The sequence below is a fragment of the Medicago sativa genome, chromosome 7, assembly GCF_051527215.1.
Source record: "Medicago sativa cultivar Bolivia chromosome 7, Bolivia_mono, whole genome shotgun sequence".
NCBI lineage: Eukaryota > Viridiplantae > Streptophyta > Magnoliopsida > Fabales > Fabaceae > Medicago > Medicago sativa.
The window spans coordinates 27,440,561-27,459,034 of NC_140755.1; the positions used below are offsets into that span (position 1 = coordinate 27,440,561).

At 34.1% G+C, this 18,474-nt stretch overlaps 2 long non-coding RNA genes across 2 annotated transcripts; one reads left to right on the top strand and one right to left on the bottom strand.

Annotated features, from left to right (window-relative positions):
* Positions 1–1,567: 1,567 nt before the first annotated feature.
* LOC146905298 (uncharacterized) lies at positions 1,568–15,503 on the bottom strand. The gene is made up of 2 exons (XR_015018851.1): positions 15,247–15,503; positions 1,568–1,991 (listed from the first exon to the last, which is right to left on the bottom strand). It is a non-coding gene; the product is annotated as an uncharacterized LOC146905298 (long non-coding RNA).
* LOC146905299 (uncharacterized) lies at positions 10,856–14,877 on the top strand. Its single transcript, XR_015019265.1, has 3 exons — positions 10,856–11,256; positions 14,052–14,254; positions 14,365–14,877. It is a non-coding gene; the product is annotated as an uncharacterized LOC146905299 (long non-coding RNA).
* Positions 15,504–18,474: the final 2,971 nt, after the last annotated feature.

The window sequence follows — 18,474 nt, forward strand, 5'->3', positions numbered from 1 at the left end:
ATATGCTCAGAGATGGAGAAGGGCAGCTGCTCGTATTTCTCCTCGGCTTGATGAGGAAGAGCTGACACAGACATTTCTGAAAACTTTAAAGAAGGAATATGTTGAAAGGATGATAGTCTCTGCACCAAATAATTTCTCCGACATGGTTACTATGGGAACTCGTCTAGAGGATGCTGTCAGGGAAGGTATCATTGTTCTTGAAAAGGGTGAGTCCTCAGCCAATGCGCCAAAGAAGTACGGTAATGGCCACCACAAGAAGAAGGAATCCGAAGTAAGGATGGTATCCGGCAACCAGTCTACAGCTGCTGTCGCTCCTATTAATGCTGCTCAGTTACCTCTACCCTACCAATGTATGCAGTACTCTCAACATCCTTTCTTCCCACCATTCTACCAGCAATATCCTCTGCCACCGGGTCAACCACCAGTACCCGTTAATGCCATTGCTCAGCAGGTACAACAACAGCCTCCTGCTCAACAGCAACATCTGCAACAACAGGGCCCTCGGCCCAGACCTTATTTTCCACCAATATCAATGCGGTATGCTAATCTGCTCCCAACTCTACTTGCTAAAGGGCATTGCGTCACCAGACCAGGCAAGCCTCTGCCTACGCCATTGCCTCCCAGGTTCCGACAGGATCTCAGATGTGAATTCCATCAGGGCGCTCAGGGCCACGATGTTGAAGGGTGCTATGTTTTGAAGTACGTTGTAAAGGATCTAATAGACAGAGGACGATTGACTTTTGAAAATAGTGTTCCGCATGTTCTTGACAATCCACTTCCAGACCATGCAGCTTTTAACATGATTGAGGCTTTTGATAAAATTGAAACATCTCGGATTCCTCGAGAGGCTCCCACTTTAGATGTCCATAATGTTGCTACTCCTTTGGTGCCACTACATGTCAAGCTTTGCCAAGCTTCCTTGTTTAATCACGATCATGCTTCCTGTTCAGAGTGTCTTCAGAATCCTATGGGCTGTTGTATTGTGCAGGGTGATATACAGAGTTTAATGGACAACAAGCACTTGGTTTCTAGTGACGTTTGTATGAGCGTGCCAGTGTTTCATGATTTCCCTGCCAAAAGTGTACCTCAGACAAAGAAAGTCGAACCCTTTGTGATCAGGCTACCTGGCTCGGTATCTTATGCCTCTACTAAGGCAATCCCTTACAACTATGATGCAACTATGATTGAGAATGGGGTAGAAGTGCCTCTGGTATCCCCAGCTGCGGTTGGTAACATTGCTGAAGAAACTACAACTCTGAGAAGTGGAAGGGTCCGTCCACCCTTGTTCCAAAAGAAGGTTGTTACACCTGCTGCCACAGTAACTCCACCGGTTGCTCCTCTTGTTGACAAGAATGCCAGCCCATCGGGCCAGTCTATTGAAGAGTCTAATCTGGACGAGATTTTGAGGCTCATTAAAAAGAGCGATTATAAGATTGTAGACCAGCTGCTGCAAACTCCATCAAAAATATCCATCTTGTCTTTGCTCCTGAGCTCGGAAGCTCACATGAAAGTGTTGATGAAAGTGCTGGAACAGTCCTATGCAGTGGCGGATCTTGCCGAAAATATTGGGGGGAGCCGTAAATATGAACTAAATATTATAATTGAAATTCATAAAAGTTATATACAATTTCATCCAAAAAATATCACCGCAATAGCTCAGACACGAGACTAAAGCTCCAAATATACTATAAAATGCACAATTCACACATAAATTACAAGTAACAAATCAAACTAGAATTGAGAGTAACAACCAGTACAGTAACAGGGGATCAGCAACAAGAGAGTAACAAAACAGAGAGTAACAACCAGTACAGTACAAAATCAAGTCTTGTTCAAAATATGAATTAAGCCATTATGTTCCAAGTTCTAAAAATAGAATTGAATTGAATCAGCAACATAGGAATATAACAGAATTGAATCAAACAACATAGAAAATCAAGGATTAAGTTTCCCCCAATTTTTTATTTATAGGGTTCAACTGTTCAAGCAAACTGAAGTGAAAGGAATCAAATCAAAGGAATGAAATTATAACTTTTAAGAGAACAAACTGAAGTGAAACTGTGAAAGCACTAGTGCAAAATTGACATAAGAATTATTTGTATTATACCTATTTTATTAAAAAAAGGTGTGAAATATAAATAAGGTGACACTTTTGTAAATATATTGTAAATTTTGTTTTAGTGAGTAGGTTTCAAAACCTGATTTTAAGAATAAATGGGGTCAAATATGAAATAAAAACAAGGTGGCAAACTTGTAAATATTATTTTATATATGATTTTAAGAAAAAAGGTGTGAAATATTTGTATATTAATTGTTAAGTTAATGTTTTTATTTCTTTGGCAGGATTTGAACTCTTGACCTCCAACTTTTCAATATTATTTAGATTAAACAAAATTATAAAACAAGGGTATAATATCTTTTCTCCATATATTTTTTTTAAGAAAACAAACAAAATAATATTTTCTTCACCATCCTAGACCCACTTAAACTTTCCCATCTCACTCCCACACTAACTTAAAAACTAAAAGAAACAAAACATTCCTTAAAAAAAAAAATTCCCTCAACAAAAAAAAGAAAAAACAAAGAAACAAAACAATCTTTTCTATGTATATACGATTATATTTAGGCTAAAACACACTTTTTGCCCCCTAAGTTTGCAAAAGTTGCGATTTTGGCCCCCTATTAAAAAAAATGGCAAAAGTGACCCCCCATGTCTACCCCCTTTTGCAAAACGTCAATTTTGACCTGATCAACCATAGGTGTCATGCGACATCACTTAAAAAATTGCCAGCTAGATATTTTTTAATTAAAAAAAAGAAAGGAAAAGCCACATGTAATTATGGAATTAAAAAAATTAAAAAAATGAAAGGATTAAAGAGGGGAGCCACGTGAGGTGTGAGATGATTCTTCTTCTTCTTTAATTTTTTTCTCATCTCCTCTGAAATTCATCACTTCAGTTTCAAATTCAAAGTCATATGTAGCCTAAAAATCCAAAAATTCATAATCCCAAAAACTGTTTGAAATCTCTTTCATATTGTTCACCCAAAACCTTCACTAATACCATACACCTTAACTGACTTGTAAAACAGATTCATGAAGGGAGGTAATCAAGCCATGCTGTGCAAAGTGAAAATTCTGGAATAATGATATCATGGTGAATATACAAGTTCATGTTGGAAAATTTAGGTCTCAATAAAACAGATTTCATAAAACATGTTCAACAATTATGAATAATAGCGGAAGCAAACAAAACATTGAACATGATTATGATTGGATCTACGACATGTTTGATTTATCAAGAATATTAATAATTAGGGTATTAGGAATACCTGGATGAAGCTTTGATAACAGTCCTCTCAACAACAATGATAAACAGAGAGAGAGGAGGTGATGATCTGAAACACACAAAATAGGATTAGCGGCGACTGATTTGGTTCTTCCTCAACCGGTACCTTTATGCCTCAAGTTCTTTTCAGATGGGGAGAAGAGAGAGTTCGCCGTGTACGGTATATTGGGGACCATAGCCTCTTTTATATTGGATGGCCATTAGGGTTTCCCATTATTCCGTTAATGGGCCATCCGGACATCCACTCATTGAGTCCATATCAACTAATTAAATATTTAATTAATTATCTAATTAGAAATCTAATAGCCTTATTACTTAATTTGATCACTAATCAATTAAGGCTCACAATTGATAAATAGCTAATATAATTATTATTACGATATTTGCCCACATAATGATATTGAAATATTATTAAATAATAAAATATTCCAACAATCTCCCACTTGGGCTACATATCTTAATAATTATATCAGAATTCTTTAGGCGCGCAACTGAATGCTATTTATCTTTAGATTTCAACCTTACAATCTGGTCCACCTCATACATTAATAATGGGACCACCGCGGCTGTCGTCACTGACGTATAACGTGACGGAACCCCGATGACCACCATACCAATGCACTCGATGACATAGATCGATATGGATGAGTGGCATGGAAATTTCATGTAATGTGATCTCTAAATCATGCCTATTTCCAACTGATCCAACTGAAAACTTTAGTGAGATCAAAACTGAAGTTTGCAAATTCAATATTTGCACAAAATGATACAGAAATGGTTATAATAAATATAACCTCATGAACTTTATTTCTGCAGAAAATCATAACATAAAGTCTGTATCAATACCAAAACAAAAGTACAGAACATAAAGTAAAAGAGACTCCCACTAATCCAAGACATCCTTAATGACAACAACCATATGAAAGACCTTATGTGTCATGTCTTTGAATAGCGGATCAGCTAGCATAAAGTTTGTCTCTACTTGTTCTATCATTCAACAACAATAATCTATAAGGTAATGAACCTTATAAACTTTGTTATCAAATAACTATACAACTGAATTATGTCACTATATAACTTGAGTGGTCTTTCAGTGCCTTTAACGATATGCAACCAAGTGACATAAATACTTACAGTTATTTCCTGAGTTAGGATGTATGTCATATACTGACATCCAAAAGTCGGAGTCTGACACAAAAAATGATCTCCAAATTGTCAGATCTCTGATGTGAGCATAATCACTCTTGTTCTCTTTAATAATCCTTAAGGTTGCTTTTCAACAATTCAAACTTTGAATTGTTCAAGTATCTACCAAACAATCTGATTATATATGCTATTTCCAAATGCATATAAATAAGATCATACATAAAAATCCTATAGACAAAGCGTAGGAAAATACTTAATTTTCTGAATTTATAAATTTTCTAATGGGCAATATTTGAGACTGAAAGTCTCTCTCAGTGATTGTCACCTATAATTTATTATGTCAATTTATTTTCAACTTTATTGATATAAACCTTTTGTGATATCCGAATAATACCTTGAGAAGAATCTCTAAGTATTGACATGCCTAATACAAAAGAGGTGTCCCCAGGATCTTTCATCACTAACTTTTGTTAGAGATTTCCTTGGTTTCACATAACAAACATATATCATCGTTGACTAAATAAAATAAAATTGACATATTAAACTAGGAATATAAACTTACTCCTACTGAACTTGCTAAATCCACAATTCTCCATAATATTATCTCCAAACCACATGAGACAATTACTTTATGAGAATTTGTGGTAACACTAAAGAGACAAATTTCTTAACATATAAGTGGATCATGACTTTGCAAACCATTTACTTAGTGTCAATTGACACAAAAGTTTTATTCAGCTGCACCATATTGTATCATTAATGTCACCATTAAGAAACACTATATTTAAATCCATCTTATGCAGCTCCAAAATTATAGTAAGCAAACTAGTATCATGACTGTCCTAATAGAGTCATTCAATTAAACTAAATAGAATCTCTTTTCAGTCAATTCTTAATAACACTAGAATCCCTAGTTCTTGAGGGTGTTGAGTTTGATCTATATGAAATAGTTTCTTAACTTGATTGAGAGGAAGAACAATAATGTCCTCATGAGGATCCAAATATACTATAATAATAGTAACTATATGAATTAGTTTAGAACTAATTCTTCCTCGTTCAATTTTGTTCTAAAACCATATCTCTCCCCCAAACTCAATATCCTCAAGAAAGCTTAACAATTTATGTCTCAAAAAATTTCCTAATTTGTGGGACGAAAAATTTATAGTATTCAAAACCTTAAACAATATAGAATGTCACAAGTCATAACTGAATTGACTCTAATAATTGAACTTAAAAGACACATTGAATCATCATTTGAAAAAAAAAGAACTCAAAATATCTTGACTTATTCAAAGAGAAAAAGAAAAAAAAATCAAACGATGATTCACCAAATTGTCTTTTAAATACAAAAAAAAAAAAAAACTAGTAACGACAATCTAAAATCGGTTCAAAAAATGAATAAAGCAATCTTTATCGACTTTGTCCATTCTAAATTGATATATCTTTCAACATCATTGGACATAAGTCAGTCAAGACTACCTTTCTTTATTTGTCCTTATCGTTTGAGGTATTTTCCAAATGAGCACTATTTTATTTTCTCTTGCTTCAACCTTTCCTTATTTGCACACTTTATGATCATTTAAATGATCATTTCTAACTGTAACAGTTATAAACTTAATTGTGCAAAAAGAATACTAAATACTGAATTCTCAAACAAATCATATGATAATCGAAATTACTGAATTTTCGAACAAGTCATACGATAGTCGAAATTATAGTGTCTTAGCAAGATTAAATATTTACATAACGTGCTCCTAACATTTTCTTTGCCTAATAATCTTAATGAAATACTCACTCTCCAACGAGAGCTTGTCTTTCTCTATATTGCTTTTAAAACCACCTTAGTCTAAGCAAAGAAAATATGACAAAAATTTTGTCATCTTAAATAACACCTCTAATACATATGATATTTTAGTTTTATGATCTCACGTGACCTATGAGATTTGGTGTATACTCACTTGTCAAACTTAATTCTCACATTAGTTGCTGAATTTGTGAGAGAATGTGAGTTTCACCAACCTTATCTAAGGTCTTGATCCAAGAACAATATTAATATTATTCTTTAATTCCTAAAAGAACTTTTAAGAGTTAAAATTTACCTCAAATTAACAGATACATAAACTATATTAGTTTAAAGAGAACAAGAGTAACAAAATGTACTCACCAAAATACCTAGTGCATCATCAATATCAAGTCTTTAAACGATAATATCAATTGCTAGCGGTATTTTACAGCATTGATCAAACAATGACAATTTACTTTAACAAAGAATAAATTCTTATAATTGTCATATGTTTATCATAATATATGTGAATGTAAACTCTTAAATTTTTAAATAAGTTTACACTAACACAACATCATCACACATGTCAGCAAAATATTAAAGAAATGTGCTTCTTTATTTGTAAATAAAAGACCTTAACAAGATACCAAGCGCACCATTAAAACACAATCTTTGGATTGCTAAGAATTAACTGCAAGCGGTACTCTCAATGTAATGATCAAACATTGGTGATAAGTCCTGTCAAATAATAGTCACCTTTGGGCGTTCTATTATCCACATGGATAATTACGTTATAATCACCACATATTTACCATCACAGGCATGTAACTATCCGGCCAAGTTGTACCTTCCTTGGGGCCGACGACAACTCGCATAAATAATTACACACTACATCTTTTGTAAGCTTAATTGAAATCAATTTACACAACAGAGGTTACTTGGGCAACATTATTGTTTCAACTGACTCAACTAATTTTACTAGACAATTTTAATATATATTAAACGGGGTGATAAATCCTGTCAAATAATAGTCACCTTCGGGTATACTATTATTCACATGGAAAATTACTTTATAATCACCACACATTTACTACCATACGTATGTAACTATCCGGTCAAGTTGTGCCTTCCTTGGGGCCGACGACAACTCACATGGATAATTTCATACTATGCCTTTTGTAAGTTCAGTTGAATCAAATCTACGCAACAGAGGTTACTTTGGCAACATGTTGTTTCAACCAAAACAACCGCAATTACTAGCATTTCACAACAAATTAAATGGGAATGGTCTTAAATTTACAAGGCACTACCGACATAATGTAGGCTGAATTAGTCCATTATGTTGCTAAGTAACCATAAGGTCACTCGACAACCCTTAAGTGTGAAGACAAATTCATGAATTTCAAAGAAGATGAAAGTCACAAATCACACCAATGTGTGTATGACAATACTTAAGTGTGAAGACAATCTCATGAATTTGAAAGAAGATGCAAGTCACAAATCACACCAACGCGTGTATGACAATACATATATATATATATATATATATATATATATATATATATATATATATATATATATATATATATATATATATATATATATATCGCATAAAAGCAACAACAAACATAGCATGAAATATATTCAAAATGCATGATTAAGACAAAATATTATTGTAGAAAACTTAATAACAATAAACTTAAATATAACAATCATGCTATAAACCAAATATTCAATTTCAAGCCAAATAAAAATCGAAACTTTGCATGATCAAAAAATATTATTGTAGAAAACTTAATAACAATAAACTCAAATATGACAATCATACTATAACCAAATATTCAATTTCAAATGAAATGAAAATTGAATCTTTATGAAAATTGAATCTTTATATTCCAAAAATATTCATGATATAATTGATTTACAAATACACTTAATGATTCTTTAAACAAAGGAACAAATAATTCTAGAACCAATTATTTCCAACATAAGGAAAACAAATCTTTATATGCTTAAAAAATAAAATAAACAAACAACTCTAGACTCTATATTTTCCAAAGTTAGAAGAATCAAATCTTTAAATCATGCAATACAAAATTCTTTCGTAATATTTTGAGATGTGTTAAACACTATTCAAAAGAGACAACAAATTTTATAAAAATAATATATGATAACCAAATATATATTAACTCTTTGTTTGTCTATTTCTCAAAACAAACTTTATGTACAAAATCTGTGTGAATCAAAATTAATTTCAAATAGAAATTAAGCTACAATATATGATAACAATATTTGAAAAAAAAAATATTTTTTGCCAAAAGATTTAATATGAAATCAAATCATCAAAATTAAAATAAAATTCAAACCATTATCGATTCCATGTTCAAATCCTTATTTCAAGTCAACAAACATAATTTCTGATAACATGGACAAATTACCACACAAGATAATTTAAAAACAAAGCTCTATATTGGTGACAATCATGCACACATCAATAACGGATTTTAAATAAGACCAGAAAAAAAAATCCATAAATAAAAGACTAAAATTGCATGAAATCACATATCACCGGAAAACAAAGGGAGCTTTATTTGTCAAAAGCTTTAAATCGAATATCACAAAGTATCAAAACATGAAAACTTTAAACAATATTCCAAAACTAAATTGGAAATAATTTCTTTAATTTCTAATAATTGAGAAAACAAACAAGTTTGAAACAAAACCTTCTTTTCCAGAAGAAAAAAAAAATAACTTTATTTTCGATTGCATCATGAACTCATAAATTATGGATTTCAAAGTAAATAAATAAAAACCATAAAAAAAATGCCTACAGCCCATGAATACCTAATGCAAATTTCCAAAGTGATAATCAATTAAGCTCTCGGTCAAAATTATTGTGCTTTGGTTAGAAATCATGAATAAACCAAATAAAAGAAGGTGCAGCCATCAATAACTAACTCATATAAAATTGTATCCAAGAAAAATAAAATCATGTAGTGACCATCGGTACAAATTAAAGCAAAGAAAATAGGTTTCTTATACATAGCATCGATAAACCGATTGAATGACAGGTCAAAATAATACACCGATTGAATGAAACAAATATGCATCAATAAACAATTAGAGAGGCTATATGAAGTCATCGATGAAGAAAATAAAGCAACAATCATCGATAATATATATACGCCATCTCAAAAAATAAAATAGAACAATATAATTAACACAAAATCCCAATAGATCAAACATGAAGACCGCTCTGATACCACTTGTTGGAAAATTTAGGTCTCAATAAAACAGATTTCATAAAACATGTTCAACAATTATGAATAATAGCGGAAGCAAACAAAACATTGAACATGATTATGATTGGATCTACGACATGTTTGATTTATCAAGAATATTAATAATTAGGGTATTAGGAATACCTGGATGAAGCTTTGATAACAGTCCTCTCAACAACAATGATAAACAGAGAGAGAGGAGGTGATGATCTGAAACACACAAAATAGGATTAGCGGCGGCTGATTTGGTTCTTCCTCAACCGGTACCTTTATGCCTCAAGTTCTCTTCAGATGGGGAGAAGAGAGAGTTCGCCGTGTACGGTATATTGGGGACCATAGCCTCTTTTATATTGGATGGCCATTAGGGTTTCCCATTATTCCGTTAATGGGCCATCCGGACATCCACTCATTGAGTCCATATCAACTAATTAAATATTTAATTAATTATCTAATTATAAATCTAATAGCCTTATTACTTAATTTGATCACTAATCAATTAAGGCTCACAATTGATAAATAGCTAATATAATTATTATTACGATATTTGCCCACATAATGATATTGAAATATTATTAAATAATAAAATATTCCAACAGTTCATATCGCAATTCCAACTTCCCCAATCATATTTACCATAAAAAAATTGAAAAAAGTGTGATGACTAACCTACCATAGACTATTTAAAGTCGGAAATCTTCTCCATTTAAATGACTATCTTCTTGCCTGCCTCCCTTTCTCTTTTCCCTTCCGTTTTCTTTTCTTTCATCTGCAGGTGAATTTCTTTTCTTTCACCTGCGGGTGAAAGCAGCGCAAAAGCTTATGAATGTGAGTTGTGAATTATAGAATTTTATCAATAAAACGAAGATCCTTAAGATTGTTGAAGACTCTGGCGACCGACACAACTCTGTGGGTCAGATTCATCTGTTTTGTTGGGGAGGGAGGTGGCTAACTGGCAGCAAGATGGCGGCGAGGGGAGGAGGGGGTGGTGTGGATTCGGATTTGTTTGGGAGAGGTGGTGGTGTGTTCTTCAGTCACGTGCCAGACTTTACTCTCTCTATTTTCTATTTTTTTTAATTTTGCTAATTATACACGTGGAAATAACTTAAAAAAAATAATTAAAAATAAAATAAATTGCCAGGTGGCGTGTTACATAAGGTTGACTGAGTCAAAATTGACGTTTTGCAAAAGGGGTAGACATGGGGTCACTTTTGCCATTTTTTTTAATAGGGAGTCAAAATCGCAACTTTTGCAAACTTAGGGGGCAAAAAGTGCGTTTTAGCCTTATATTTATTCAATATCATCACTACCCATTCCTTCAAAATAAAATATCATCACTACCTTAAAGTCCATTCAGTCTTCATCGTACCTCAATCCTTCAATCGAAATTCCATTGTTCAATCAAACTCGGCTACCTTCCAGATATCCAATTGAACTCTCGTCCAACCTCACCGAAACCAGGTTCTGAAATCCAACTTCATCCAAACCAGGTTCTGAAAAGGATCTAATTTACTCCAAATCTTCCTATTCATCCAACCTCATCGATTACTGGTTCGATTACCCGTTGATCCAACCTCACCCCAACCTTCATATTCATAAAACCTCCCTCTCATCGTTCAATTACTAGTTTGAAAAGGGTCTGATTTCAACTGAAACTGCCTTTTTCTTTTTCACCTCTCTGAGTTTTTGGGATTTACTCCAAGGTACTATCTCTTTCCCTTTTGATTACCGCTTTGTTTTAGATGTATTTGTTATTTGGTTCAGAAGCATGAAAATATGAATATATTTGATGAATTTCATTCAATTATTGCTGACCCATTTGATCATATCTTTTTTTGAATGAATATATTTTGATTTTTTAACAAATAGAATACTCCTTAAATTATTTTTATAGTTATTGTTTGAAATTTTGTGAGGAGAAGGATAAATATTATGTTTGTGTTATTTGTTTAAATGTTTATCTTTTAGCTTTTTTTTTTTTTTGTTTTTTTTTTTGCTTTTGATGACAGAGAGGGTACTTAAATTGATAAAAAAAAATTGAGTATGAAGATGTAAATCAAATTTGGTAACGATTATCACTATTATTAGACTTGAGAGAGCATCCAGTTGCAAATGTAATAACCAAGAGAATAGTTTAGGAGCTATTTGACTTTATTTGGACCGTAGTTATTCCATACGTATATTTGAGATTTGAGAGTTGGTAAATTTATGCATTCAAAATTTAAAAATATAAAAGGCATTGGGATACATTTAAAAGTGTTAAGAATTGTAGATTCATAGGGATGAAGATCATAGGTGTGAGCAAGATAGCAAGCATAAGAGTACTCATGAGGGAGATACTCAAAGAAACTCATTGTAGAAATGAATAGATTGATAAAAGATATAGAATGAGTACAATAGTGTTCCTATATATAGAGACTAGTTTGAGTAACTAACTCTAACTAACTTCTAACCAAGCTACTAACTCTAGTTTAGTTATCAACTAACTATAGTTGATTACTAACTCTAGTCTAACTACCTTAACTAACTTCACATAACCTCCAATTATTTTAACAAAAAGGAAGAAAGTAAGATATTGAGTTAATCCTCTAAAAAAAAAAGGGGGTTTTATTTTGTGGATTAGTTAATTTATGTAGAAGAAACTTTGGGTTCAGTTTATGTAAGGAATGGGCTAATTTTCAATAACAGGGGAAAGGATATTGATGTGGTTGTTGAGGAAATTAAATTTGTATCGTGGCATTGGTCTTTGAGTAGATTAAAGATTGTATCTTGTCTTTTCTACGAGTAGTGTTGAAATCCGAGTGAGTGCACGAGGAGGTAGTGGTTAAGGTCTTTTTTGGTGACTGAAGGGAGCAGATTGTTGGTGGTTCACCTGTTGTGCCTTGTCTTTGGTGCTGTTTTCTGTTATTTGGTTGATAGTGGCTCGGCTGGGTGGGGTTTAGGGGCTGTTTAAGGGCGTTTTAGGCTGTTTTTTGCGTGACAGCGGCTGTGTGACAACAGCTGTGTGCTGTTGTTGCAGCCTCTGTTTTGGTTGGTGTGTTGTTCCTTTAGCCTTCCCGTTTAGCACGTCTTGTGCCGGGTTTGTTTTTAATAAAGTGTTGATTAAAAAAAATAGGTAGAATAATAAGAGTGAAATACCTTCATCGTTGGACTTGCTCCAACTTGCTCAACGTAGTATGAAATCATGATGCCATGATTTGTCATAGATCCATATCCGAAAACCACCAAGTCACACTTCACAACCTCTATCCCACACCCAAAACGAGCTTAAAAACGTTAAATAATAATTGTGTTAGTTTTGATGCATAGTCTAGAGACAAATCAGATTTCTCTATTACTAGAATCATGTTTAGAATTAGGACAGAGACAAATTTTCTCAAATCCAAACGAATTGCCATTCTTCTCTATAACTAGAATCATATGTTTAGAATTAGGACAGCTCCATTGATTTTGAGACACTCTCATATTGCGTTCACTTTTTCCTTCAAATTGTCACTCATGTTTTTTCCTTGCTTTGAATAATAGATTTTAGTGTAAATAATTTTGTTATACATGCATGCCTTATAGAGATTAGTGTAAATAATTGTTATAAATTGATTTTAGTGTAAATAATTTTGTTATACATGCCTTATAGAGATTAATATGTTCTAGTTTAGTTTTCATTTAACATATTATTTAAGATATAAAGTGACTGTATAAGCACTTGAGTTGGCAAATAATGTATATTATTGGTCAATATTTTTATATATAATTTTTCTTGTGCTAAAATCTTATTTTTTTTCCAAATTGGATTAAAGTATATCATAATCTTTATGAGATCGAAGATATTTTTGTTAATAATTAATTTTTATTTTTTATTTTTGTTTTTATTGATAGAATCACACATACTATTCTGTGTATATATAAATTGATATTGAAACTGGTTTTTATTGATAGAATCACACATGCTATTACAATTGTATTGATGATTCATTAAGATTCTTGATATTACTGTGAATTACAATTAAAATCCGGCAGCGATTACAGTCTTAGTCCCTAGTCGCGGACCTTTTTTGTTTTTGAAACAAAGAGCAGGGGTCATTCTTTTTTTTGGTACTTTGATTTGTTTTTATCAATGATTAGTGAAAAGTGAAGTTATTATGAAATGACATTTTTTGCTAGAATCTTTATATTCATGGTTGTGGAATTGCAAGTAAATAGGTAAAATTGACCTTAGTACCAGTCCACTACTGATAAGCTACGATGAGCATTTTATGACTTGTTTGAACTACTAGGTATTTGCCATTAAAATACTCCATTTTGAAATTCAATGTTTTTGCTTTTTAACTGTTTATTAATTAACTTTTGTTACATTTGAATCAGTTTAGTGAATCACAACCAAATAGTTTTTTTTTTATTTTTTTATGCCTTTTCCTTACTTTTAGTCTCAATGTTTTAATTGCTCAAAAAAAAAAAAAAAAAGTCTCAATGTTTTAATGTATGGTTGGTTTGAATGAAGGTTTATATAATATAACACAAGGTGACCATGTGGAGAAAGCAATGATTGTTTTGTATGGTGACTAAGGATGAACCAGGGTCAAACACACAGTGTGTTACTAGAGTGATGACATCAAGAAAAAGAACCTAGAGAAAATTGATACTCATAGATTTTTCAGTTACATTTTTGGTTTTATCCGTCACACTGTTATTAGGAATTTGGAGGTACTTCTCTATTCCATTACTTTCATGACTTGTATGTATTTTGTTTCATTTCCAGAAGCTAAGCTAGATGTTTTAATCCATTGTTGATGATTGTGCTTCTTTTTTGACAGTACAACACCAAATGCTATTATGAGGTTGGACTTGGGAACACAACATGACAATCTTGGTTTACCACTCCTGAAATCAGTCTTGACGTTCCATGCACATTTGTGTCGCACATGATGGTGGTTTCCCTGGTTGCTTTCTTTTGGGATGAGATGACGGTGCAACTCGTGATGACAACAACTTGAAATGGTGGGAGAAGTTCAATATCTATGGATCTGATGTTAGGATCAATGAATTCTATGGTTTACAATGCAGCTCAATGAGATTTTTCCAGCCCTTTAAGCGGTATCTTTGGCTATAGATGTTTATTTTTCTGAATTTATGGCAATTCAACAATAATGAGTTTATTCATGAGAGGGTATCATCGAGTCAATTTTGATTTATGTTTATGTTTAGATTGGTTGTATTTTTTTTTGTAAAATTGTATTAAATAGTTGTATTTGATTGTAAAATTGTGCTGAATTGATTGTACCATTAATTTGATATTTTATATTATCTTTGGGCCATTAAGATGTTAATTATCTAGTTATTAACCATCATTTCATTAAAAAAAATGAAAAAAATGGCTATTTTGGTAGTTTAATCTGCCATAATATAATTTTTTTTTTTTAAATAAAAAGTCATATTTCACACCTTTTTTTGTGTAAAATCAGGTGTGATAAGTTCTTATATAACACCCGTTTTTCACAAAACAGGTACGGTAAGCGGTTTTTATACCCGTTAAAAAGCAGGTATCGTATGACAAACTTACAACACCTGTTGATATAACCCCAGTTCAAAAACAGGTCTTAAATATCTAAAAAACAGGTTTTGTATCCCTGATTTGCACTAGTGAAGGAATCAAAATCAAAGGAATGAAACATAGAATGATAGGGAGAAGAACAAACCTGAAGTGAAAATCAAGAAAACAACAAACTGAAGTGAGGTGTATGAGAGTTCAGAGGAGCACCGTGCTGCTGCTGCCTCCACTTCGCCGCCGTGATGCACTTGTCGTCGTCCATCGCCCGTCGCGTCGCTGAAGGTGAAGAGTGAGAGGTGAGAATCGCTTTGATATCTGAGAGGATTGAGAGGAGAGGGGGTACCGAGAGACAGCCGAGAGAGAGTAAGACAAAAACAAATGTGAACTCAGGGTACAATAGTAGTTTTCTGTGTATAAAAAAAAAAAAAAATTAATTGGGGGGTGCTACGGCACCTGGGGGTCTCAATAGAGATCCGCCCCTGGTCCTATGTTGATCATGAAGTCTCCGTGGATCAGTTTGATGGAATAGTGGGTAACATTACTGCTTGTAATAACTTGTGGTTTGGTGACGATGAACTCCCCGAAGCAGGGAAATACCACAACCTAGCCTTGCATATCTCAGTGCACTGTAAGTCTGACATGATATCCAATGTGTTGGTGGACACTGGATCGTCCTTAAATGTAATGCCTGAGTCTACACTAAGACAGTTTAGTCATCATGGAATTTCTCTAAGGGGAAGTAGTTATTTGGTTAAGGCTTTTGACGGATCTCGTAAGGATGTTTTTGGAGAGGTAGATCTGCCAATTACCATTGGACTGGAGACGTTTCAAATCACTTTCCAAATCATGGACATCAACGCCTCTTACAGTTGCCTCCTCGGAAGACCGTGGATTCACGATGCTGGGGCAGTAACTTCCACTCTGCACCAAAAGCTCAAGTTTGTGAGGAATGGTAAGCTTGTCACTGTACATAGTGAAGAAGCGTATCTGGTTAGCCAAGTGTCATCTTTCTCTTGTGTTGAAGCAGGGTCCACCGAAGGGACGTCATTTCAAGGCTTGACTGTTGAAGGTGCGGAACCCCGAAGAGCTAGTGCTACTATGGCTTCATTGAAAGACGCCCAGAAAGCTGTTCAAGAAGGGCAAGATGCTGGCTGGGGCAAAGTGATACAGATTTTGGAGAATAAGCGCAGAGAGGGCCTGTGTTTCTCCCCGACCTCAGGCGTGTCAACAGGAACCTTCTATAGTGCTGGGTTTATCAACGTTATTGCCGAAGATGCTGCTGAGAGTAGTTATGTGCCTGTGTTTGTTGTACCAGGAGGCACCGTGAGAAATTGGGAGGCCGTTGATATTCCTTTAGTCATGCATACCTCCATGTAATGTGTCTTGTTGCTCATGCTTTTCTTTGTTTTCAAAATAACAATCATTTCGCTCTGCCCAAGGCGAAAGTGATGTCTTTGTAAGGGCATGTTTGTTTCGGCATTGCCGTCATCAATAAAAGTTGTCGTTTTTCCGCGACTCTTTGTTTTTTTACTTTTTAGTGCCTTTTTTCCTGGAAAATAATGGTAATGCCAGAAAAAACCAAAATGTCTTTATTTTCTTATTAATTTCAAAAATCTGCATGAAAAAACCTTTTTCTAAAATCATCCCAATCATATTATGCAGATTGAACCATAATAAACCCGTTGAACACAATTACCCTATGGTTCCTCCAAATTTTGAATTCCCTGTATATGAAGCCGAATATGAGGAGGATGATGAGGAGATACCATATGAGATCACTCGACTGCTTGAGCAAGAAAGAAGAGCCATTCAGCCTCACCAGAAAGAAATTGAGCTCGTTAATCTGGGCACCGAAGAGAGCAAGCGAGAGATCAAAATTGGTGCCGCACTTGGGCCAGAAGTAAAAAAGAAGATTACTCAGCTTCTCCGTGATTATCCAGATGTCTTTGCATGGTCCTATGAAGATATGTCAGGTCTAGATCTTAAGATTATGGAGCATTGGATACCAACAAGACCCGAATGCCCTCCTGTCAAGCAGAAATTGAGAAGGTCTCATCCAGACATGGCTCTTAAGATCAAGGTTGAAGTGCAAAAGCAAATTGAGGCAGGTTTCTTCATGACAGCTGAATATCCTGAGTGGATCGCCAACATTGTACCAGTGCCAAAGAAAGATGGGAAAGTTCGGATGTGTGTTGATTACAGAGATTTGAATAAAGCCAGTCCAAAAGATAACTTCCCATTGCCTCATATTGATGTGCTCGTTGACAGTACTGCTCAATCCAAATTGTTCTCCTTTATGGATGGTTTCTCTAGCTATAACCAGATACGGATGTCGCCTGAAGATAGAGAAAAGACGTCCTTCATCACTCCATGGGGAACGTTCTGTTATAAGGTAATGCCTTTCGGCTTGATAAATGCTGGTGCTACCTATCAAAGGGGTATGACTACTTTGTTTCATGATATGATTCACAAAGAGATTGAAGTATATGTAGATGATATGATTGTGAAATCAAGTGACGAAGAGCAGCATGTTGTATACTTGAAAAAGATGTTTGAAAGATTAAGAAAGTACAAACTGCGGTTGAATCCCAACAAATGCACATTCGGTGTAAGATCTGGAAAGCTGCTAGGCTTCATTGTCAGCCAAAGAGGCATAGAAGTGGATCCTGACAAAGTCCGGGCCATCAGAGAGATGCCAGCTCCTCAAACTGAAAAGCAAGTCAGAGGTTTCCTCGGACGTTTGAATTACATTTCCAAATTCATATCTCACATGACTGCTACTTGCGGACCAATTTTCAAATTGCTCAGAAAGAATCAGCCTGTTGTATGGAATGATGAATGCCAGGAAGCTTTTGATAGAATTAAAGAATACCTGTTAGAACCTCCTATCCTTGTCCCGCCAGTGGAAGGAAGGCCTTTGATTATGTATCTGTCAGTGTTAGATGAATCCATGGGTTGTGTTCTCGGTCAACAAGACGAGACTGGAAAGAAAGAACATGCTATCTACTATCTGAGCAAGAAATTCACTGACTGTGAGACTCGATATACAATGCTCGAAAAGACATGATGCGCTCTAGTTTGGGCTGCCAAACGCCTGCGTCATTATATGGTAAATCATATAACTTGGTTGATATCCCGAATGGATCCAATCAAGTACATCTTTGAAAAGCCTGCTGTTACTGGGAAGATTGCATGTTGGCAAATGTTGTTGTCTGAATATGATATTGTGTATAAAACTCAAAAAGCAATCAAAGGAAGTATCCTTGCTGAGCATCTTGCTTGCCAACCTCTTGATGATTACCAGTCAATCAAGTTTGAATTCCCTGATGAAGAGATTATGTACCTGAAAGCAAAAGACTGTGAGGAACCGCTGATT